Source organism: Meleagris gallopavo, chromosome 8 (assembly GCF_905368555.1).
Source record: "Meleagris gallopavo chromosome 8, MGAL_WU_HG_1.1, whole genome shotgun sequence".
In the NCBI taxonomy this organism is placed as follows: domain Eukaryota; kingdom Metazoa; phylum Chordata; class Aves; order Galliformes; family Phasianidae; genus Meleagris; species Meleagris gallopavo.
In genome coordinates this window covers 15,069,338-15,095,341 of record NC_139411.1, presented here as the reverse complement: position 1 = coordinate 15,095,341, position 26,004 = coordinate 15,069,338, and the positions used below count along the sequence as shown (strand labels likewise).

Here is a 26,004-nt window from a genome sequence, read left to right as displayed (position 1 = left end):
TCCCTACAGCTTAGCCAATTACACAAAAATCACAGAAGGCACACAATGCAATTAATTTAAAAGAATGAGAGAAACGAGGAAAGAAGCAACTTAATTCAGATACTCCAAACTCCATCTTCTACAAAAGCAGATTTGGAAGCAAGGAAGTTGTTGGTTTTTTTCGTTTGTTTGTTTTTAAAGAAATCCATATCTTCTAGAGGACTACAACACAAGCAAAACTCAAAAACTGCCTTGAGACTTCTCAGCACATAAGCTTTGCTTGGTCTAATGGCCTTGTCTGCAACGGGAAGTTTTAGGGAAAAAACTTGATACTGCCTCCATCTCACTAATATCATTGAGTTTCATGATTTATCTGTAAAAGGTAAAATGACCAAAGAGCTTACTTAGCCCCAATACTACCATGGGAATTGCTAAATTGGACCTTATTGGAAATGATTATTCTTAACAACCCCCAAGGTAGAGAGAATTATTCCTTATGATTATTTGATAAAATTACAATCTCGTAACTATAACTTCTTCCAGGCCAGATCCTCGCATCAACCTGTCATCTCTTGCTATTAAGCTAATTTCTTGGTTGCTTCCAAATCCTTCTGCATGCTGTATTCTCCAAGACTGCTTCTCATCACCTCTTGACAGAAGAAATATTCCAAGTACAACTGGCAACTCCAATTCATATTGCTGTGCCAAAAGTCAGTCAGAGACAGACTTCTGATACACAGAACCCACTTTGAGTTCCATGCAGCACACTCCTTACTTTAGTATTCTTTTAGATGTCTAGTCTAGAGACTATCAGTCTCCTTAGTCAGAAGGGCTTTTATGATAGATGCCATAGAGCAAAAGAGTCACATAACACCACCTTGCTCTACATGGCATATTTATCTATGCACAAAAACAGGACAAGAATCTTGCCCTGCCTTTCTTGATTTCAAATGTATACCCCGAAATTTTTTAGACATCTTTGATATGGCCAAAGGAAAAGGGGGGGAAAAAAAAAAAAAAAAAAAACGTATAACACCATTTAGGCATTAAATATCTCTATTAAAAACTTTACTACAGGTATATCTCAGTATGTTCAAGAACTAGAAACCCAAGTTTCAACTCTGAGAGTCCAGCTTTATAATGGAATATATTTGCTTTTAATTTTGAATATTCCAAGATATTTTTCTTAGGATGCGCTTAAAAAGCCTCTTTAGGCTACTAGTTGGGAGCTTTTAGAATGTTTTACCCATGGCTCTCTTCAGGTCCTAGAATATTAAGCTAGTGACTCTAATGCAGAGTATTTTTATGGGTACAGGTAGAAAACACCAGTATTTTTAAATAGAGAACAAGAATAAGGAAATTTGTCTGCAAAAGACCAATACACATATAACCGACAGCCTAAAGTTTTATGGATGCTCCTGAAAAATAGATGTCAAACCTTATGCATGACATCCCCATTTCTGACAGTTAATGCAGTCATATGAAAAACAGACTAATATAAACTTTATGGTATAACCTATTTACTTTCATCTACAAGGTATAAATATTGTCCTATACACACAGTCTTGTTTGCAGCTTATCTGCGTGCAGATAGAGCACAAACACTACTTCACAACCATAAAGCACTGAGATGTTTTTAGAAGTTCCCTTTTGTGCTAACGCTCTTCTATTTTAATCTATTCACTGCCAATTGAAAACACATGTAAAATGACACCCTCACCCCCACACTGCACCTTCACGTGTCTGGCACACACAGTATTTCTCTGACAAGGGAGACTTTGAGAAATTCCTACTCAAGTATTACCAGCTCCTTCCCAGTCACAGCAGGGCAATGGCATTAAACATAAACCCATCTCATAAGTAGGTCTGGCTGGTCAAAGCCTGTTCTCTTTCGAGGGAAGCTCGGGTGCCACAGTTAGTCTCAAAAGACAGTTGATGTGTCAGATTTGATGCAGAATTCACACAACTGTAGAAAATGGGTGGTAACACACTCCTCAAGCCATCCTTTCCCATGGCAGACACTAAGTAGCAATCATATTTTTATTACTGTTTATTTTTGGGGTCTTAGAGATTTCTATTGCTCTGAACTCATATCTGTGCAGTAGGTGAAACACGCTCACCTTTCAGCCCCATTGGTTTGCGGTGCTGCAGAATGCCACAAAATTTACACTAAACCAGAATTTAACAGAGCTTGGATGGCTGATGATCAAAACTTTATGAGCTGGTTGATTAGATTCTTCCCATTGCAAACCTAGATACTGTTTAAGATGACAGGTTTGGTGAGTTTAAATTTATCAGTTCCTAAGAACATACATCTACATCAAAAGGGATAGAAGTTAAATACTCACCCTTTCAGCAGCACCTTTGTTCAGAAGCCAGCACACAGAGCAAAAGCCAACAATGCCTGGCTCACAGTCAACCCTCCAGCTGGGGGGGGAAAAAAAAAAAAAAAAGAAGAGTAAAATGGGTCTGGATTAGAGGTACACAGGAAAGAAAGATCAAAGATTACTTTATGTGAGTATTAAGATCATCGTGTACGGGTTGAGCAAATAATCACCATGTTCTAAACATGAACTATTCAACAAGACAGTGCACACACTGTTGTGCCTCCTTAAGTCCCAGCAACAAGAAGACAGAATTTTGTGGATACTGAAATTAGATAAAATGAAAGTTAGATAAAATGAAAGGCAGGAAGGGAAAGAATATAGTAAGAACTTCCTGGCTTGTTTAAGAGGTGACAGCTCACTAGTCAGGGTTACAACTTCCATGACAGTGCCATCAAGTCACTGAGTTCAGCTTTAAATTTCACATGAGGACCCTTCCTATAATGAAAGTGATAAAACAGCCTCAGATGAAGTTCTCTATATACTGAAATTCAGACAGCAGCTTAAATCCCTCTACAGATGCATGTAGAGATCATGTATAGAAATGCAGTGTACAATAGTTTTCGTCTTCGTGGCATTTGAAAAACTAAGGTTCCATTTCTACTCTTTACAAAGGAAACCCCAAAACTGGTACACTTCCCAAATTCTTTATATAATCTCCTCCAGTTAATTGCAGGGCTGCCTGCCAGCCAAACAGCCACATAACTCCACTGACAAGCCAGCAACGTGGGCAACTGCTCCACATGGTGACTCCTCATCATCTCCCTCCACTACAGCAGAGCCTAGCAGGCGCCTGACAGCCTATCCAGAAAAGAAGGAACTGGCAGAGCAGAAGCTTTTCAGGTTCACTGCCAGTTTGGCAAAAACAAACAAGAGGTCTAGGGCCGCCCTTCATTCTCTCAGATGCAGTCACACTGGCTTTCTGGCTGCAATTTAACATACAATTTTGTCCGCTATGGAAAAATTCTCTGCTGCCTCCTCTACGCTAAAGAGGCTTTGCTCCTGTTCTCACCTCCTGCCCCTTGCAGGCTGGCTGAACATAACAGGAGGAGTAACTGACAGTCTGGGAGCTGCCTCTCCATCATTTACCTCGATGCAAACAGAAACAAAACAGTGCAACCAGACCTCTCTGAGTATTAGTTTGCTCCCATTTATCTCCAACCACAGCTTTTAGGCAGTATGTAGCAACATAATGCTCTTGAAAATCACTCTCAAAGCTTATTCACCTTTCTCTACCCCCTATATTTTTACATCATTTGCTCTAATGCTCCTTTTTAAAGCATATTTTCTAAAGAAAGGCAGGATCTAGGATTGGTATGCAATCACATAGATTGGAACTGGCAGGAAGCATTAGGGATGCAAAAATAAGAAAGTAAGAAAGGCTGCCAACTTCCCTTAATACCTCAAAAGCAAAGAGAAATTAAATGGGTGAAAGAGCCTTACTAAATTATCCAACCTATTTTCATCTGAACACACTCTTTGATGTTAGATTATTTTCCAGATCTTTCTACAAGTCTATATATATATATATATATATAGTTTGTTCTTCCATCCCTTGCTTTGGGGGTGCATTTAATAATCTCATTCCCTTGTTTCCAGTTATGTCCCTTCTTACCTTATTACATTAATTAGTTTTCATCTTTCCAGTATTCACCTCTGAAGTTTTCATTGACTGTTATCACTTCTCATAACAGCACTTCATTTATCACATTGCCAAGGAAAGCATATCTACCCATCCCCATCAATCCTCTGGTCTGTACTCGCATGCCATTTTTCCCTCAGCTCTGTTCAGTTGGTTTCTATCTGTCTAGAAACAAGATTTTTGGCCCTGTGTGCTTGGCAAGTTAACTCTCACAGTTGTTCCAGAGGGAACTGTTCTTCAACTTGTATAACCCAAAATCATATTAATTTGCTGCTTGCTTTCACAATGCATCTGCAAACTGGTTTATCAGCTGCACAGCCACCCACCCCAAAGGCTTGGAACAACACTCGTGCTTTTCCAGTTCCACTCTCCCTGGATGCACACACACACATTTCAGGTTAACTGTTTTTTTACTACATCCTTTCCAGCACCTCCACACAAATGGGAAATACCTAATTTTGATAATCTCTCCCTATTTCTAATACCTCTAGTTCTTGCGGGTTAAGTGGCCTTTCTTCACCAACATTTGATTTACCTCCAACATTTACTCTCAGAAGTCTGGAAAAAAAGTAACCTATCAGAAGATTCTCAGAGCCATGCATTTCCCAGTAAGACACAGTGAGAGAAAGTCTCCACGTGACCCAACGTGATGTTTAGCACTGCTGTGAATGTGTTTATATTTCTGAGACTTCCTGCAGAGAATTTCCTACTTGCAGCCTAAATCACCTAACGTAAAAGGACAGGAGCAGACCAAACAACCCAACATATCTTAAGGCCGTCTATGATAAACAGTTAAGCCAACAGCAGTGAGAAAACAAGGCATTTATCTTGCTTCGTTTTCCCACACATTAACCAGCCACACACTGCTGTGGCCACCACTTGCTGCAGTGCCCATGGAACTTCCCATTTTTAGATGCAGTTTATTGTTCACCTGTGCACTTATAATGGCACATGAGATCACAGGAGCGACAGAAGAAAAGCTGGACTGTGTGTAAAGCTATACCACTAAAAAATGTCCGCTGTATATTGGCCTTGTATTTCCATTTGTAAGCAACGCCTCAGTACAGGAAAATAAAGCTGAAAGACTGTAAACTAGGAAGGCTGCAAAAAAATGAAGATTTTTCAGGTAGAGAGGGAAGGAGAATCACTTTGAGCATGTGAACATGGAAGATTTTTGCACGGCTGCAGGACAAGATGAACTGAACACAAGGTAGATCTGTTAAGGAGCGGAATTCTTTCCAGGATTAAAAAAAAACCTATGGAGTAAAGGAATACAAGAACACATTGTTTATCAGAACGTTCTCAAAAGATTTTGTGAAGTCCTTCACAAAGGGCTACTCAAGTCACTGTGCGGGCAAGAAGAACAAAGTACTGTCACAGGCAGGAAACTGACAAAAAGGATCAAAATGGGCATTGCTGATCAGTTTTGAGCGTGGAAGAGGGGTATTTGGGCAGCTCTCAGAGATTAGTATCGATTTTCTTTTTGGTTGTTGTTAAGTATCTGCAAGAGGAAGCAGAGGATGTTTCAGCTGAACACAATTTTCAGTAAGGCTGACTGCACACACCAAAGGTTTTGTGCTGGGTTAGGAAATTCTAACATGGAGGGAACCCTCAGACATTTGGCACCTAGAGCAACAGAGAGTACCAGAAGGACGTAAGAAACAAAAAGAGAGGTCTTTGCTCATGTGCTCTAAATTACCTGCAATAACTCTAAGGGTTTATGATCTGATTAGTACAGTTAAAAAATAAACAAGGCACTGAAGAAATTAATAATATTCACATTACATATAGTAGCAGTCTTTACCGTATGCTTATTGACCATACTTTCACCTTCAGTTTGTTTCAATTCACTCTGCTCAAACTGTACTGAACAGAGATGAAAATCCTCACAAAAATGATTAGGGCAAATAATATGCTTAAAACTGAAGGAAACCTTCCAGAATCAATTTCAGTGCCTCTAAAACCACAGAGAACAGGCATGAAAGGAAGTTCTTTCTGGTAGGATCAGTGATATCTAAAGCATTCCTGACACATTTGCCTTTTATCTCTGCTAACATTTTCCAGGGCAGAACTTCAGGAGATCCCTAGGCAACCCACTCCATTTAACTACTTGTGCTGCTGGAAAGCTTTTCCTAAAGTTTAGTCTAAATACTGCACTTTAAGCCCTTTACATCTGATCTCATCCTATATGAACATGGAGGAAAAAATATTCTTTTACTCTTCACAGCACACTTTAAAGTTTTTAAATGAATTTATCTTCTTCAGCCTGAACAATCCTGATGTTTTCTTTTCTTGTAGGTCACATTTTCATTGCTATTGCTTTCTCGTGAGCTATTTCCAGTTGGTCCTCATCTTTGCTAAGTATGGCGTGCAAAAGCGGCTGCAGCATTCCAGCTGACATCTTACCAGTTCATGCTAGAGAGAAAGATAAGTTGTCTCAGCCACTGGGCTCCTTCATACATATTATTTGTAGTGTTGACTCATGTGAGAGGTATGATGCTCTATGCCACCTGCTTCTTTTCCACAGGCCTGCTACTTGGCCAGCCTTGCCAGTTCCACATTTGTGCAGCTGATACATTGTGCCTAAGCAAGTTGTTTACTTCAAGCAATAACAAAACACACACTGCAATCAAAAGCCAAGTTATTTAAAATGGAAAGACAGAATCAGAAGAAAAGCAGCCACACATACCTATTTTATTCATCAGTAGTGCAGTAACTTCATAACGGTTAGTAAAACATACAAAACCAGAAACATCTCCAGTTTCCAGAAGCACAAAGGAGAGGGGTATTTATGCAGTTCTGTTGGTTTGGGTTTTTTTTTAAATCTCACTGCTGTCCAGCAAACATTTCTCAAGTGCTTCTGAAACTCACTCACAACTGTTTACTTTGGAGATCTTAGCACATCCTCCAAAACAACTCATCACCAGGTATACATCACTGCTCTAACCAGATGCAACATTCTCATCCTTTCTTCCAATTTCTCCTAAGTGTATTTTATTATGTGAGAAAAGTAAGTCAGAAAAGAGACTGGGTTATATTGCAATAAGAATTATGATTTCAAAGAAATTAAGTTACTAAATGACAGACAGAAATTTTTCTTGCACGTTTGTGCACAGACCCATGAATTCTGAAAGCCATCGTACAGAGTGCATGTCAAGACCTAACGCATCACCTACAGTTAAAGCAGGAAGCTGTATTTCATGACCAAATTGTTGAAAAGCATCATATCGTTTTTATTTCAACATGTTCTCGTTGCTATTTACATTACAGCACGCACTGAGAAGCTTCAGCCAAGACTGGGATTGCTGTATGTTATGAAATCTAGCCAAACACAGGCACGTATCCCCGTCTGTGTACACAATCAGGATTCTGTATACTTAATAGAAGACCAGCCCAGTCCCGCATACTTCTCTAAAGAAACAGAGATAGCACACAGCAATCAGAACAGAAATCTTATCCTAATTTGACAAAACCATAACCAAGGTACCAAGGAATTTAATTACCAAAGATCAGAAGAAAGGCAGAGCAAGAGACCTATGACAAATTTTCTAACCCCCGTTACAACATATTAACCACAAAACAATCCTTCTGCATTCCTTTCCCTAATCACCAAAGCACACTGATGGAAGATGTCTGCACTTAATGCTCACCCACAGGATCACTGGTGCTAAACAGCACACAGCCATTCTCTGAGAGGAAGTATCCATGACTTCATTCTGTACCACCCTGAATTCAGAATGCCTGTATCACTGCTTTCTTTCTACCTTCTCAGTCAGCTCATACCGAAGGCCTACAAAACATGCTTTAAACAAACTATTTATTTCTCTATCGAAGCAAACCAAGAACACAGTTATTATGGTCCAACTGCTAGCAGTTAGGCCAGGAAAACTAAAAAGCTGTCTTAGATACTGCACCCTTCCAGCAGAAGTGTCACAGAATGCTACTAGAACACTTGTGGGGAAAAATAAATCGCACCTGGAATAAAGTACAGCGCTTCTATATGTGAGCAAACAGAAACAACAGAAAAAACACCACCAAAACTGTCACATTTTCTTCTGTGTTTGAAAAAAGGATGGCAAAGAGGCAAGTAAGCATATATTTGCATGAAGAAAATCAGAAACACTGTAGGAAATAATGGAACAGAGAACAGCTGAACCAGAAAGTAGGTTAGAAAGAGACATCTCTCCAGAGCCCTAACAAATCCATTACAAGGCCCTAGGGAGATGTTAAAAAACAAGGGACTTTTGTAGAGACATTTAACACTCCTTTACGTGACACGGCGGTTATGCATTTAGCAAGAAGAGTAATGCAGAACACTGAAATGAAATCCACAACTGCATATAGAAATAAATAAAACAAGACGGCACGCACAAGGTAACATATTTGGGATGGGTACAAATGGTAGAACAGTGGGTTTATTTCAAAGAGCAGGGAGGAATCCACAGAGAAAGCTGGCAGAAGGTAGCACCGGCTCAGTGCTTGCAGCTTAGCGACAAAACCCAGTGCAGCATTACAGCAAAGCACAATGCAGCATGCAAACCAGTGAGCGCTGATGTGCACCATGGGCAAACAGGAAACGTTTAACTGCGTACTTGATGACCTATTTTGTTCCTTGTATATTAACAAAAGCCTTCTAATCACTTTATGTTAGTATCCAGGCAACAGCACCAGCCATGCATATAACAGATCAGGATGCTATTAATACATCTTTAAGCTGGGACAGATGACAAATTTTCACCGAGGCACTGGAGAGTGCCAGGCCTCCCCACCAACACGCCCAATTATACAGCGTGCTGTAACAGAGCAAGTAAGCTGCTGCTGCACATGTTGTCACGTGATACAAATTCCACTCACACCATGTGAAACAACTACTTCCAGTCATAGAGCAGAAAAATACTACTAGATTTGGTGGGAAATGGGTTAGTGGGACATAAACTCCACAACTTTCTTTCCACCGCATCTGCAAATGCCTGAGAAGAGGATGGACCACGGCCAATAAACGCTTCTGCTGCTGTGGATCCATTCTGCTGCCAAATCTTCTCACCTTAGAGTGACAGATTGCAGTCCTCACTTTCATCTCGTATTTCTCACACGCAGCATTCAATCTAGCAATCTAGACTTACAGTAGAAAACAGAAGAGCCATCCCATTAAAGATAAGGCAATATGTGAACAGCGAAATGGCAACGGGATGTGCTGGCTTGTACCAGAGAGTAGTACACTGACCTCTGCTAATACAAAATCCATCCCATGTCTCTGAAAGCAATGCCTGTACTCTATTAATATCACAAGATGAACCTCAGCTGTATAAATAAAACCTCCCATTTCAGCTGAGTCCTCATCATCTCTCTGGCATCCATCACCTTCTCCACAACATGGCTCTCAGGAGGACCCTCTGCGGAGGTTTTCATACAAGCATACGCTAGACAGGAATGCATGTCTTATTATCTCCTTTGGGTTAACATTCACACAAAATTAAGTGGAAATTAAGAAAAAGAACAGTGAAGTTCCGAAGGAAATGCTCAAGTCAGTAGGATTTAAAATGAAAGCTCATTGTCTGGAATTCAAAGGGATGCACGTTATCTTTTGAAGGCTCACTGACATGTTGGGTGACCTCAAGAACATCTCTTCAGCTTTCCTACATTGAAAAAAAATCCTCCTTATCCAACCTTGTTACGTACCTCACTTTGAGAACTAAAAAATAAATACACTATAAATTCTCCTATTATTATTACTGCTGTTACTATGGGAGCTGAGACTGCCGTCAGCAAGCAGGGAGGACATAATTTAATTTTCTTCAAATATTTATTATGAGACAACACAACCATCTGTTTAACACTCACTATATTTAGTTTCTGTCTTAAAAAACACAGGGAAGGAAATATCAGCTTCTGCCTCTCTCTTCCACGTATCCTTTCCAGCCGCACAGTACTCACTAATGCACAGCCAATATCCTTTCAGCTACAGCACGTGAGAAACTGCAGGAAAGCAGACAAAATTTCAGCTTGAATGAAAACAATTCCAACCTCAAATGTATTCTACAGTACCAGAAACAGAGTCTCCAGTTTCAGAAGTATTAAATAAATGTTATTTTCAGCTCTGAGGACAAAGAACAGGATATGAAGGGAAATGGAGGGATGAGAGCAGATAGATGGCAATAAAGTACACAACGACCACGTGCTAAAAGAGGACAGATACAAGAACATTATCTTTCCATAAAGAAATAGCAACTCTTTAATAAAATTAATTTATCTCCAGCATATTATAAAATAAACCATCATTCGTAAGTAACAACTGTTACATGAAGGTGCCTTTGGTTTCATAATGAATTCTATTCAGATGCTTTTATGAAAGGGCTTCTCCCAACCGCCTGCTGGCAAAAATGTAATGTCTCACACCACATCACTGGGACTCTGAGATAATACAAGCCAAGGAGGCAGCGTAAATCTCATAATGAATTAATTAATTACTTAATTAATATACACAGAGTGAATCTGCTGACGAGAAAAAACAAAAAAATGAAAGGCACCAGCTACAATGCACCGATTCTCTTTATTCTTCCCCATTCCCTCAGCAGCAAGCCAGGCACACAGCGCTGATGGAGGACAACCAGTGCTCTCCCAGCGCTGACACGGCACCCAGTTGCACCCAGCTCCCCTCGCCAGGCCGGCCTCACAGCCTGCCACCCTCGTGCCATGCACACTGGGAGGTGAGGGTCCCAGCCTCTCCTCTGCTTGGACAGACACAACTGCAGGCAGACTTCACTACAGAATGAAATGGCACTGGTTTCTAAGTAGAGCGAGATTTGAGAGCAGGTCAGATACACGCCACTGTCTGCCTGAACAACGTGCTGGTAACGGGATCTATTACTGTACAGGTCTTTAGGATTGCTCCAAACAATTCTTTACTGCTCCTCACCCCCACGAAAAGCCTGCTTTTAATTTACGTAGCCTGCCTGCACTGCAGAAGGTTTCTACCTTATATTTTTAACCAGTGTAATAATTGGAATAAAACACCTTGCTTTCAGAAACTGTTTTTCAGCACCTGCAGTTTACTAGAGACACTCCGCCCTCGATGGCAGAACAGCTCTAACAGCTGTATGAATTAGCTCTTTTCTGGAGTACCACTCTTCTGAACCTGCAATCACATCTAATTCCTAACTGCAGGATGTGATGCTTGCAGAAGCCAAGACCCTCATGATGCTGTTTTACAGAGAAAAAAAAAAAAAAGCAGCACATATGAAAAACAGCCAAAAAATACTTGAAAGGTGTTCCTTAATGAACTGACAGAAAGGAAGAAACACACTGAAAACACACTTACATATTCTAATATGATAATTTTTCCTCTTTATCCACCCCAAATTGTTAGTGTGGACTGAGTAGGGAACTCACTTATGCCTGCATCATCACTCACAAAGCTGCATCTTTCGTCCTGGCCTGCTTTTGGCCAGAACTGCTGACAAAGCCAACACCAAAACCTCTGTCATTGTGCCCCTCTGTCATCTGAAAACCTTGATACCAAGCGTGTGACCCTCCCCTCAATTAAGAAGCCTTGCAGAGCCACTAATTCATCTCTTGCAATTTCAGGTGGCCCTGAAACAGATTAAACATCTTGCTATCCATCTTTAGAGATACTCTTACTTGATTTTATTTTTTATTGTATTGACACCTAGAAAACATGGACAGAAATCTAAATAAGGAGAGCACATATTATTTCCCTGACGTCAGAAGTAAGGGTTTAACTTGCATTAATATAATCTCTCCATTTATTAGAATAACAATTCTGGATTCAACGTTGTTAAAGTGTTAAACTAAAGGCCGCCTCCTGGCAATGAGATTACACCACCATATCTGAAATGGAAGAAGTTCTTACAACAGTCTTGAGTCATTTCATGCTGGCAACAACCAAATATCAATGACATCATTTTGTCAGAACATACACACACAAAAAAAAGCTTTTTGGCACTTTCCCCAGGGGCTATGGCCAAAAGCATTCAATCTGGAGGAGGCCAGACATTCAACCTGGTCATACATCAAACTATCAGTGAAACACACAGCATTTTTGTTGAGTTTTACCATATATCTAACGCTAAGATGCTGAGATCCCCCCCTTGTCAGCACAGGCTGTAACTAACAATGGTCCCACCTGCCGGACCCTTTCTTCCCTCTCAGAAGCTGCAGAGGTACAAACACTGCAGCCACCTCGTCCACTGCTCACAAGATCACAGTCAATGTGGGACACAGTCCACCATTTTATGAGTCCTGTGAAAAACCAAAAAAAGCAACACAATGATCTACCCACAGGACAAAAACCTGTGCTGCATGCACAGTACTGTTTTCCAGTTTCTCTCCTCTTATCGATGAGAATTCAGTTTAACTATCTCCAAAGAGTAATCTGTGCTCTGCCCAGCCCATCTGATTTCACCTCTCTTTGAAACAGTACTGAAAAATAACTAAAAATAGTTACTTGCTAATTAAGGAGTCAAGGCGGGGAGTAGACACAGCAGGAACCTTTCACTGATGCACGTTATGCAGATGAGATAAAAGGCAGAACGTTTTGCAGAAAGGCCTCCAGCAAATGCCATTTTTCCATTTGATCCTAAAAAATAACTTCTGGCACAGACAAACTATCTAGAACTTAAAAGCAGCTGAACTCAATGTTGGGTGCAAAATGAAAATGTCAATTGCAAATCAACACAGTCTTTTAAGTTTCTTTTTAAGACATTCAAAAAGTACTTCTTCACATTGACTTTCCCACTTCTGTCGAGATATCTCTTCCAACTCTCAACACCTTTTCCTACCTATTGTGTTTGTTATTTAATATGGAAAACATGCATCCATCAGATTTTTCCTTTCAGGGTTGCTAACAGAGGCAGTGGAACATGACTCACTTCCCGTTGGTTGTTGGGTTGTGTGTTGTTTTTTTTAAATCCACCAGCAAAATCTGTGCCTGCCTCCCATTCCAACTTTGTGCACCAGAGGCTCAAAAGCATCCCCACGTGGCCCACAGAGCTGAAAAGACATGGCAAGCCACAGGTCACCAGGCAGCAATGCCGATGTTTGCCGTGTCCCACTTCTCGTTCGGTCAGTATGCTGCCTACTCCAAGCAGAAAGCTTCTGGATGGCATGACTGCCTCTTCCCTTCAGCAGTAGGCATTTCCTAGAGCTAAGTAACCAAAAATGTAATTTAAATATCAATCACAGCTCTTAGCATGACATGCTAATGAATTTCTACAACACTACAGGAAAAGCCCTGCTCTTAGAGACTTCCAAGGCAAGGCCAGTTCAGGCCCTGGGCAACCAGATCAAGCTGTGCACATCCCATTCACTGCAGGTGAGCTGGACTTCACCACTTTTAAAGGTCCCTTCAAACTCTAAGGAATCTACGATTCTAAGAAAAACACACATCCTAAGGCAGGTTGCAAGTAGTGGTCTTCAAGCAAGGGGGCTTTGTGACAGAGACACAAAGTTTGGCTGTTTTAACAGAAAGTAAGCGATGGACTGCTTGTTAACCTCTTTGGTCTTTCCAGTGTGAAGGTCTGGATTTGAACTTGGTAATATGGAAAAACTCATCTACTTTAATTACAGTGCCTAATAAAGATTTTTGTTCAGGACCAATTAAGAAGAAATACCAGATCACAGGATTGCTAAGCTACATCAGCTAGCTAGTCATTAGGACTAACAGTCTATGGAAAACTCCACTGAGAGCCCCCGAATTTAAAACCTTGCAAATAGAAATTACATGAAGATCTGTTCTACTGGAAAAAATAGCTTGAAAGCTTGTTGTAGAAAACAATTTTAAAAATTTAATATAAAAATGGAGAAAAGCAGTTACACTTCTACAAGCTTAACTACTGAAAATGTTCTGTGGTAACACGCCACTGAGATGACAAGGGAGTCAGTTCTCTCTAAACTGCTGCTTCAGTCTTCAACCTGAAAGGATTACCTTACAATCGCTCACAGGAACATGCCTGAAGGCTTCTCATGCTGGCTACTGCAGCTGGGTATGTTGTACAGAAACATGCCTCTTCATGGGCTAGACAAGCTCAAGGTGACCAGCCTTGTGGGCTGTCTAGATGAGCAGCAGATGGATTAGGAAAAGGGATCTGATCTGCATTTATCCCACGAGCTGCAGGAATCCAGTAGTGGATTCTCATTTCCTTGCTCTTCCTGTCAGTTTTATGGAACGAAAAACACCTGCACCAACACATATTTTTGCAGCTTCCCCGCCTCCTAAGAAACAAGGCAAAGAGTCTGGCTTGAGAAGGGAAAATAAAATACCCCACGTGGACAAGAAAACTGCAAAAGGAAAAAGGAAATGACTGACTCACAAATCATATATTAAGTTGTTTCATATGACCTCCTACACCCTCAGCCCCTCCACTTCCTTTTTCCTTAAAAGCACTCAGATTTATAGTTTTTTCTCTCCATATGCCACCAAAGGTTTGCCATCATTTAGGCTGAAACACTAATACTCTTATCACAGAAGAGGAGACCAAAGGACAAAATACAGGAAGCAATTCAAGGTATGACTTCTTTGCAATTCATTCCCCAAAGACAGGAAAAAACTCTGGCAAACACAGCAAGCTGAGATCTTACTCCCACTGTTTCAAGGCTGCAAACAGCATATATCACTCTCTAGCACCAGTAAGAAGAATTAATACATAAAAAATGTTTATTTGGCATGCATTGTTGGGTTCCATAAGTTCAACTAATACCAGTAGGCACTAAAAAGCTTGGATCTGTAGCCTCCTTCCTTCCTTAGAGAAAACCCATTCGTTTCCCAGAATCACACTTCTTTCCCCAACAGCCATAGCCTCAAGTTCCCACACCTTACAGCTTCAGCATCCATCTGCTTTAAAGATGTACACAGATCAGTGTGCACAGGGCATGCTCTAGCTCACAACCCTGGGGTGCCCCAGTATAGGAGCTCCCTCCTATCCTCTCCCTAAAGAAGATGCAAAGCTCAGATGTGAGCACAGGCTCTCGGTACTGGCACTAACTCCAGTGCTGACCATACCCAGCAGGCAAGGACCTACAGCGCGTAGGAGAAACTGGGGTCAGCCCCAGGCTCAGCCCTGCCCACTGGGGTGGGTTCTTCAGAGCTTCTAAGCAGCTTTATGAAGTATTAAGAATGCATAAACTACATTTCTTCTCTGGACACTGCATTTCTGAACTAACTTTCAGAAGAATGGAAAAGAGCATTTAATATCATTATTCACTAACTACATATATATATATATAAAATCATAGTAAAAATGCAGTAACATTTATTTTCATGATAGTTCATACACATTTCACCATCCTCTCTCTCCACACAAGTGAAAGAATGCACTAGCCTTGACATAAAGGCCCTCTACAGTGCAGACGTAAAACTTGCCATGTACAGAGAAGTTACAAACTCCCCTAATACTTACCCAATTAATAATAATTAAAAAAAAAGTGAGACTGCTTTTCCCTTGAAAGCAGAATTGAAATATTAAAGAGTAAAACTACAGAAAATGCTGCTATGATTTTAAGTACTCGTCCCAGAAAAGACTCGATGCTTCCCACACCTTCCGATGAAAATTAATATGGCAAGCTGCTGAAGTTGATTCAACTGTATTTACAAATACTTACAATGTTTGTATCTCTGGCTCAAAAGTAAACCTAGAGTTTTCCAAGACAAAAGTAATGTGTATTACATACTTTGCAAATATACTGTGTTCTGGGAGATGCTTATCATTATGTACCCACTGGCAAAAAGGAAAAAATGAAGCAAAGTACAAAAGCCTTCCAAAGATAATCGAATTATCTCCTCTTTCAATTTGCATACGTGCGCTGGGAGGGCCTTTTGATGAAGCCAGTGGCCAACCAGCACAAATGATTTGACTGTGATGAGCAGCGTGATGCAGAGCGATAAGAACAGCTCTGAAGGCTGAGAAACAGCATTTGCTGAAAAATCAATAGAATCTGTTGGGGTGGAAATCTTCACAGCACCTCGGATGTATGGACAGCACAGATTTCTCTGTGCAATGAACTTTCCTGTCTTTAGAACACAAGTCCCTTAGTGCAAAGCACAGCTCATGCAAAGTCGTATGATGAACAGCTAGCTCTTCTAACCAGAAATAAACCACTTCAGAAAACGTAGCTTTTCATTAGGACTGACTCCTGGGTCTCCTCCTGACAGCTGACATCTTTCTCCAAGGCACCACAGCAGAACGTCTGATATCTGTAAACTACTTTAGATCTCATAGTAACAGAAGAAAAACATTACATTCGCTGCTTAAACAAAGCAATCAGGAAGTGCTCTTGCAGAAACTGCCACGTCAGATATCACAACTGGGAGGCAACTGGTTTGTAATTTCTGCTGTGGGGCCGTACAGCCCCTGCACCTCTTTCAGAAAAACAGCAGCTGACACACACAGGTCAGAAGAGTCAATATTGACTGAAGTCATTTCAATTTGAAAATCTGGAATGAAATTTTCATATCACCGGGCAATGGGGCAAGAAAGCAAACCTGGCTTTCAAAGCAGCTGCCTGATCTCCTGGAAAGACCAGACTGGTAACACAGTAAAAACCAGCATCCCATCAAGATTGAGGGCCCCTTATGCAAAACGAGGGTGTGCCCAGCCTCACCACACACATCCCCTTTTCTCACAACCCACCAGAGTGCAAACGGTCAGAAGGAACAGAGCTTATCTCAAATTGCCAAGAGGCCGACACACTTCACTGGAGTTAGAAGTAGAAAAATATGGCAGAGGCAATCCTCTGCCTGCCCGGCTCCTGGAAGTGCTGGGGGGCTCTGGTGAACGTATTTATTGCTGTAATCTTGAGCCAAATGCCTAAGGGTAACTGCTATTTCAAATACTCTAAAGCCTGTGAAAACAGATAATCCATTGTTTAAAGATTTTAACTAAAAAAGACCGAGGTTGCAAAGCCTCGGGCAGAATGAACAATGAAACACCAGACAGGAGAGTACTTTGCATTAGTTTGCTGCCTGCGTATTGCTATGCCCTGCACACCACAGAAGAAATAGCAGGAATTGCATCTCTGTGGAGAAAGAGCTTTTACTGAAGAAGAAAGAGAAAGGGGATTCCTCTGCCCACTCTCATACATGCTCCCAGACGCACTAAAGGTTTTAAGCCTCAGCAGTGATTAACTATGCCCAATATGAGCTACATTAAATAGGCACAGAATTTTTAAAGCGCTTGGCACTTGCTCTGGTAATGAGGCTCCTTTAATAAAATGCTTCAAGCTGAATAGTTAAATATTGCAGCATTCAGAAATCAGTAGTCATTTATAACCTCCGCAGTTCGTACATTTAAAGCATGATGATGCTGTGCTACCAGTGTAATGGGAATGTTGACCTTGTGCAGGAAGCTTGCCAAGCCAAAAAAATGCACTGCATTGCTTGGTCCCCCGGAGAGAGAGACCATCCTCGGGCAACCGCAACAGGGGAGGGACTACCTCACGTGCTGCTCTCATGTACTGGTTCCCAGAACTTGCCATTTCCAAAAACAACAACAATTAGCATTCGTTTCTAAGAGTTTTTGATGTGACATTTTCTCATTGTTGTTTAAGATGGTGTTGGGTGACAGTGACAGAACAAGGAGTCCTTTGCTTTGGCCAACTCACAGCTAGATTCAGATCAGTACCAGAAGTCACTTCGAGTTTTTTCTCCCATTCCCCCCCACTGATCTCTATTTCTGCAGTTCCAGTGTGTCCAGGGAGCAGAAAGGAACGAGAAGCTTTTTCCCGTTCACAGAATGGATTTCCCTGCAGTATCCTGTTTGTTCCCATCATATCACATGAAACATGGCACTTCTTGCTGCTTCTCCTTTCTCCTCCTTCCTGTCAGGTGGAATAATGTCAGATAGGAAGATTTTACTAAAAATTCTTACCTTGGGATAATTAATTATAGGATACCGACAGGTAAGATGTGTTAGGTCATATCCTCATGTCTGTGCAGACATGGTCATTCCCATTTCACTCGGCTGTGAGTTCCTTTATCTAATTCTGGCCATCACAGGAGCCCCGGGAGCTGTGCTCACACACCCCACTGCCACTTCCCCAGCTCTGTTAGTAGCTCCATAGCTAAACCGGAAGACAGCTATCATAAAAGGTCATGGCTAAAAAGGAAGATGAAACTTCACACAAGCCCAGGAAAAGCCTCTGACACCCCAAGAGAGGCACAGTAGCAGTGGAACTCTCAGTGTTTGTCTTCAAGCTTGGCACCATCAGTCCTACCCTGACAGAGCAAGTGCGGGGTTCCTACATGAGCAGCCACGAAGGCCAAACACGCTCTGCATGCCTACAATATGCTTTTTTTTCAGGTCAAGACAAAGCCTGAAGACAGGGGAAAAAAGAATATTTAATTTGTGGCTTATACCCTACATCTGTATGAAGAGGTGTTTGTCTTAATTTTTGTTAAAGTTCATTCATTTTTAAAACTACTGAACAGAGTCTGTAAGATGAAAAGGCAAACAGACATACCCTTCAAGAAAAGCCTTGATTTAAGGACAGATACTGTATCAATCGCCACTGCTTTGCCTCCCAGCACTGCCTCTGGCTGATCCTCACCCTTGCACAGGATACACTTCATGAAGACATAATTGCAGGAAGGGGCCCGAGCACTCACAGTAACTTCAGTCCCCAAAGATCTGTCCAGAACAGTATCACAGGTCAGCCACTCAGTGGCAGGGTGCTAGAAGACACTGAGGAAAACAGAAACTTCTTTTTTTTTAAGAAGGTATGAAACCTAACTGGTTTTCTGACATGAGCTGTCTGGTAAATTGCACAGACATGTAAAGATAGTGCAGCATTCCTCACTAGAGAAGCTGAAAGGTCGTGCAGAACAGCTCAAGAGCTGCAGCGCAGAACCTGCAATCTCACTCTGTTCTGCCCCACGATCAGAGTGGCTGTTTTCCTCTTCTCCTAGAGGCAATTCCTTTAGAAATAGCTACTGCTATTCTTTCCTCAACCTTTCTCCTCATAGGAAACCACTCATAAAACAAACTCACCATCCAATTAAAATGTGGAAAAGAATAGGAAGCAACAAAACTGCAGTTATTGGCTCCCAATCTGGTGGACACGCAGCCCATCCGCCGTGCTTCCTGCTTCTTGTATCCTTCTGGAGGTTATGACCACTGTCAGCAACATCTCACCTGAGCAAACATGACATTTAAAAACGTTGCTGGACTGATGCAAGGAGAAGTAGTGTGAGGCTCCTCTTCAGATTGCACCATGTGACTATACACTCTACAGGTGATAACTTGGCGTGTATTTATTTAAGTGGCTGCACCACTCCACCCAAAAGAACAGTCCTGGCACCTCCCAAACCCATCCCATCCCCAGGGCACTCTGTGGTGTGCCATCACAACAACATTTCCGCCTGACTGGGTTTCCAACTGATAAACTGAAAAAATAACTTTTTCCCAACCTGAAGAACAAAAAGGGAGGCTTGCTTCGTTTATCTTAATTTCCACATCAGCTTCCTGATCCTGCTTGCTGAGTTCTTGTGCCAGTGCTAAGAGGAGTCAGTATTGGACAGGACTGCTCTTTTCAGCAGTAGCATCAGGTTTAGTGCAAACGAAGGGGAGGATGTTCTAAGGGCATCTTCACCCCATTTGCATCTAGCAATGGGAAAAAGCTAGAAGGGACATGCAGCTGGGGTAATCATAAAACAGCTCCACAACACGCAGAAAAATTAACTGTCTCAGCCTCACAGAAACACTACACTGAGCACCAGCTGCAATTAGGACAATCCTTGAGCACCAGCTGCTCCTTAACTTGCCCACAAACACAGTACATTACCAAGAGGGACCTCCTGGCTCTACCATTGCCACCAGCACAGCACCATCATGTGCGGTCAGCAAGGAATTTGTGTTTAGAAGCAATTCTAGGAAAAGCAAACACCAATATTTCATTGAGGCAAAGCAAGCTTCCCTGCAGAAAGCTCTGCGTTGACGTGCTTATATAGACTTAGGCCAAGGAAACTCTCCCTGCTCCTGCACTGTGACACGACACTAACTTATAAGTGCTAGCACATACTCACAGCAGCCTTGACTTATCCACATCAAGCTTTGATACAAATGGCCAGATCTGAAACAGGAACAGAGAAGAAGGATATGGATAAAAGTCTGTGGACAAAACTAAATCAGGAGACAGTGATGGATCTCTGCTTACGAGGAAGATGATTATGACTCAGCCAAAAGGAAAGCTTTCAGATTGAGCTGCAGTATCGCTGACTGACTCCAGAACATTTAAGGTAGACAAAACCAAGGAAATTAGAAGTAACAAATTAAAATATGCCAACTGTAAGTGAAATGGAGAAGGATACTTTAGAGGTGTTCTGGACAATAATACGGACACAGAGACTAGCAATTTATACAGGCTTCAATGCCGAAATGAATTTGCCTCTGAACCAGCCTAAGACCCCATTTTATCCCACTAAAAAGACAGATTAAATGCTGCGATAGCTCATATCACTCTCCTTAAAGCGGATTCAAAAAGCTGATGAAACTGAGCTCCAGCAGTCCTCACACAAGGCCACTCGCTGATGATATGGTACCTTCAGGAGTCTCTGCCTAGTTTGTTATTACCTTTACAGCCCTTGATAACTCAAGGACATGGGGTTCACCAACAGCGAGGTGCTGAGGAACTCAACTCCTCAGCTGACACAGTAACACCGTGTCACAGATGTCCTTTAATGCAGAGCAGAAGGGCATGCAGATGATCCCCAGAAGAGAAACAAACAAGGTATGGGCCACGAGAGATGCAAGAGGACATTTTAAGGAGCCAGCCAGCATATCAGCTCCTCATTCACCTCAGACCATCTAATATTAAGAGTTATTCAATTTCTGTGAAATTATTTTATGCCCTTCAAGAAGTGTTACGGACATAACGCACCACTATGCCAGTCCATTTCAAGCCTGAATTTGTCACTCACTGGTAGACAAGGCTTCCAGCAGTGCAATTCCCAGCCTGGGCAGGAGAGAAGCCTGCCTCTTTGCTGGACAAAAAAACACATAGGACATGAGAGGTCATTTTGTCATTCAGCTTGTTCCCAGAGCCAAGCAGAATCTCAGCTGTTAAGATCTTGTACCAAACCAAGACTGACTCAGGGCCAGGTCTGGCTCCTCTGTAACAGACTGGGATGCAGCGAGATTCTCGTACCAGCCAGAGGGGAACCCTGCCTGTGAGCGATTGCACTGAGGAGGTGACAGCAAAGAGACAATCAATACTGCAAATTAAAAAAAAAAAAAAAAGAAAAAAACTAGAGGAAAAAGCACTGCAAAGAAGATAGGAAAAGAGAGTTGAGTTCAGAAGAGTTATATTTACATAAATTGATTATCAATGAAGATATTAAAGTGCTGCACTGGAAGGAGTCCAGGATTAGAAGCACGTTAGTGTCACTCTGGAGGTGCTCAACCCATCTCCTGTCAGGAGGTTCTGCTGACATTTTCTGCATCTGCACTGAGTATCCAATGAAGCATCCTCAGTTTCAATTACATTCAGTGGAAAGACAAGAAAAAGAACTTCAGGAATGTGATTGGTCTGGCCAGACGTGGCCTCCTGCTTTAGGATAAGCAGAGCTGCACCCCAATATGAAGGGAATGCAGCGGCCAGTTCAGGTTCTCCCTACCCTTTGAGAAGGAAGCCTGCACTTTTCCAAGCTGATCTCTGTTACCTGGGTTTGGAGTGGGCCTCTCACACCACTGCTCCCTTGAAGAACTCAGAGCAAAGTGACTGAAAATTTAAGAATTTGTGCGCGTTAAAGAGCTCAAAAATTCACACGTAAACTTTGATTACAACAGAAGTACTGCCAAGCAAATTAGCATTAATTAGAGACACGCTGAAAAACTAATAAATATTGGGCTAAGGGAATCATCTGAAATTATCAGACTAAAAATGATTACAGGAAAAGAAGCTGCCCTGCAGATAACCCAGCGGTGCTGACACAGAACCCTCCCAGCAGGACCTGCTTGGAGGAACAACATATTGCTGGGAAGTTTCTGATGCAGAAATGGAGAATGTGTGAGACCAGAGAAACAGAGGCGGAAGACCAGATGGCAGACTAGAACTGCAGGGATGAGGGAAGGAGGGATAAAACTGTCATCTCCCTGTCCCTCTTTCTTCTTGTATGAGCGATGCCAGCCCTGCTCCCCTGAGACTCTGTAGCTGCGGCAGACAACCACAGGTCAATAAATGACAGCGGTGGATCCAGGCCCGGGGCTGTGACCCCTGCCACGCCATTTATCACGCTCGTGGCACATCCCGCTCTCTCCCCTCTGTTGCAGAACCTCCCACTCCAAGGAGCCCACATCGTATCACAGAAAGAGAACAGCCCCTGCTGCCTTAACAGGGATACCCAGAACTGTCATTTCATAACAGCCCAGAACAGCCTCGTGGCACAGAGCTACATGCACACAGGTGTTTCTGAGCCTCACCGTGGGGGTGGGAGCACACAGGCAAGTGCTGCATGGTGCCGTTCCTATTCATTCTGCACCATCCATTTCACTAGGCAAATTCAAAAGCAGGCTTAGAGAGGCTGTGGCCACCCTCTCCTAGTTTGGGGTGTTTGACAGCTTTAAAACACAAGCAAACAGGAGTTCCCGCTTCTATGAAATCAGACCTTGTGACATTACTAAGTCACAAACACTTGGAGAAGGACTGCATCTCACAGCCCTACGGCCGATCGCCTTCGCTGGGAGATCGCTTACAGCCGGCCAAAGGCATCAGAGCAGCCCATGTCAGAGGGAATCTTCCTAGTGCAGAAGATTAATTCATTGTTCAGCTCTAAAGGATTCGACTGTATTTTTAACAGGGTTCAAATAGATGGAGCCTAGTGATCCGTATCACTTCCTTTCTGATACTGATCTATACAGAAGAAATGCTCTGGTTCTCCCGAGCCCACTGCATTGCCAGATGGCCGCACATGCAGCCCTCAGAGGTGCAGGGCCAAGGTGGGAGCGCTGGGAGCAGGCACTGCCTGCACAGCGTGCAGCCACAGGCCAGGGAGAAGCACTTCAGCCCGGGCACAAGGAAACACAGCCTCAAGAGCTCTCTGCGTTACATTCAGTTAACCAATGCAGCTGTACTCAGGGAACTCACAGCACGCTTTACAGCCAAATGGTGCTCTGGGCCTTCTAAAAATAAGCTCCCAGCACTCGGCTCCTGCCAGCCTGAGCTGCTTCAGGCCCGGCCCTGCAGGCAGTGGTAGCAACCCCATAGCATTCACTGTCACTGTCACAGAGACCAGAATGGCAGTGAGACAAGGAAACCTGAACTCACGAGACCCCCACACAAGCAGCGCTGGGTAAGCAGAGCACAGTCCGTGTATGGGAGCACTCATGCCATAACTCGGGTCTCAGGGACACAGCTGACCATGCACGTGCTGCAGCCCTGCCTCCTGCTGAGCTGGGAACACAGCACACTGCGAGGGCTGCAGGGCTGCTCCCTGCCTGCACCACGCCCTGCAATCAACTACGTTACAGAGCAGGAGAAGGGATCCTATACGAGGGAAAATTAAATAAGTCTTATGAAAGGCAAATGAGACCAATTAAAAGAGATTTGCTGCAAGTGCTGAGGGATTTTGACCTGAGCTGTAATCAGGGACAGAGATGCATTCCTCTAAAAGAGGGAAACCAGAGAGAGATCATGTGTAAACAACTCTGCCAATTAAAACAGAGCAGATTATCTTACCCACGCCGCTCAGCTCACAGAACCACTGTGTGTGCCAGGCACACTATTCAGATCCCAGATAGGCGTCAGACCTCACAAACAGGCACGGCGGCAGGACATGGAGGGCTGCGGGGCTCACTGGGACCACCTGCAACCAGATACCTCCCTGCACTGAATTTACAGAAACCACAAAATGCCGACAGGAAAGCAGGACATCACTGTGAGCTGGGAAGCAGAGCAGGGTCAGGCAGATGACGCCTCACACAGCACCATGCAGCAAGCACGGGCCCCGCGGCCACACCAGCTGAGGTGGAAGGGTGCAGACACACCACAGCCTGCACTCTGCCTCCAGGCTCTGCAGCTTCCCTTTGTGATTTTCAAATTTTCCATTAGTTCATCATTCAAAACCACACGTATACACAGAAAAACAGCTTTACAAACACTGGAAACATCCAAACAGAGGAAGGAAAGACACGTTAAGAATTCTTAGGGAATGAGCAGCAAAGGAGATAACACTGTGCGCTTAGGGAAAGAGCAAAAACTAAGAGAAATGAGAACAAGAGAATTTGGGATGAGAAAGAAGGTTTTTAAAAGCAAGCAGGGAGCACACTGAACAATAACCCTGAGAGTATATCTGTGTTCACAGTTGCTGACATTAGAAAAGTTTCAGAGCACTTCACACCGCTGCCAGGCTCTAGTCGAGAGTTTTTCCACTGGCACAGACCAGCACAGTTCAGTGGCTCCAGACCCAGCCCAGCACGTCCTTCTGCGCAGCATAAGGCATGTGCTGAAGCCCTTCTGGGTCCGACCCGCCAGAAGCCGGACCAACGGCTGCGGTGCGACGGTAGCAGCAGCACCGCAGTGCGCGGTGCAGAACCATCGCAGTCGATAGCGGCACGGGCACCGTGGCAGCACCCGTACCGCCCACAGCCCTGCCCCAAGCGTGGGACAGCAGCCTGGCGCTGCGCCTGTGCCTCCCTCCGGCCCGTCGGGCGTTGCACCCACAGCGTCCCACCACACGGCACTGCCCGGAGCCTCTGCAGCCCCGCGCTTCCCAGCCCGGTTATGGCGGGTACCCGAGGTGCCTGCACGTAACCTGGGTCCGTCACACCCCAGCTCGCCCGTGCCACACAGGGAAGGCCACGCTTCCTAAAGAGCAGCGCGCTACAATTAACAACCCGGGATGTTTCTCTGGCGCCATTTGTCACAAAGAATCCCAGTGTGCGGCCGTGGAACCCACGGTTAAATTCAGATACACAACGATTTGCCCACTTCTAATTCGGGCAACACGGCGTCGATTCACTCAGCAGCGGCGAACAGGGGCGCCTCGTGCTTCATTTATCGCCGCACCGCTTCGCGCACGCAACTGGACCGAGGCGAAGAGGCACCGCCGCTGGACTCCTCGCACCGCAACAACTCCTCCCGCAGCCCCGGCAAAGCGCACGGAGCGGAGCGCGGGGGGCACGCCAGCACCCGCCGCCGGGCCGGCAGCGTCCGAGGGGCTCCGGTCGGGTGTGAGACGCGGTTGCCGCAGCGTCGGCCACGCGCGGCAGCAACCGGGCCGCTCCCGGCCCGCACAGGTGGCCACGGCGGGACGCAAGTCCCCCTTCCCCCCTCGAGGAGGCCCTCTCGCCTCCCCCCGGCTGCGCGGGGCCGCCCCACGGCGCCCGGCCGGGACGCGACTTCCCCGCCCGGGGGCGGCAGCGCCGCCGCTCCCCGGGCCCCCGCAACCGCGCCGCCGCCCTCCTCTTTCTCACCTGCCGCGGGAAGGCCGCGCCGGGCGGGCCGGCGGGAGCGGCGGCCGGCTGCGTCCCCCGGCGCCGCGCGGAGCTCTCAGGCCGGCCGCGGCCCGCCGGCTCCCGGCCGCTGGGCGTCCCTCCGGCCGCTGGGGGAGCCGCCGCCGCGCCGCCCGGCCGCCATCTTCCACGCGGGGAGGAGCGCCAGGCCCCGCCTCACTGTCGCCCGGCGCCCCCCGCCCGGCCCGACCGCGGGAGGAGCGGAGCCGGGGGCGGCAGCGGCGCGGGGGCAGCGGCGGGGCTGTGCGGAACGGGGCCGCGGGCGCCAATTGCGGGGTGGAGGCGGGAAGGCACGCGGCAGCTTTTGTGCGGAAATAACACGGTGTAGCTTCCCACGCGCAAACACGAGGAAAATTGCAGCAGGAAGCCGGAGCGGCGCGAGGAGCCGCACAACGGCCGCGCTCCCGTCGGCACGAGGCGCTCGGAGCGCCCCGGCTCGCAACTCGCGCCGTGGCCGCGGCTGGGGGGGGCGGGCCGCGAACGGAGCGCTTCACTCACCCGGCGCCCGGGGAGCCGCGCTCCGGCCGAAGCGATGTAGAAG

The 26,004-nt window shown here is 44.6% G+C and overlaps 1 protein-coding gene across 8 annotated transcripts in view; it reads right to left on the bottom strand.

Annotated features, from left to right (window-relative positions):
• Positions 1-25,566, bottom strand: part of NDST2 (N-deacetylase and N-sulfotransferase 2) — a 130,076-nt gene extending 104,510 nt beyond the window's left edge. For 4 of the 8 annotated variants that reach the window (XM_085229866.1, XM_085229870.1, XM_085229868.1 and 1 more), the window contains exons 1-2: positions 25,425-25,566; positions 2,328-2,406 (exon numbers count right to left, since the gene is read on the bottom strand). The gene's annotated coding sequence lies outside the window, so the exon portion shown is untranslated. The remainder of the gene's footprint in view (positions 1-2,327; positions 2,407-25,424) is intronic. The other 4 variants (XM_085229867.1, XM_085229872.1, XM_085229873.1 and 1 more) reach the window with 3 other exon arrangements.
• Positions 25,567-26,004: the final 438 nt, after the last annotated feature.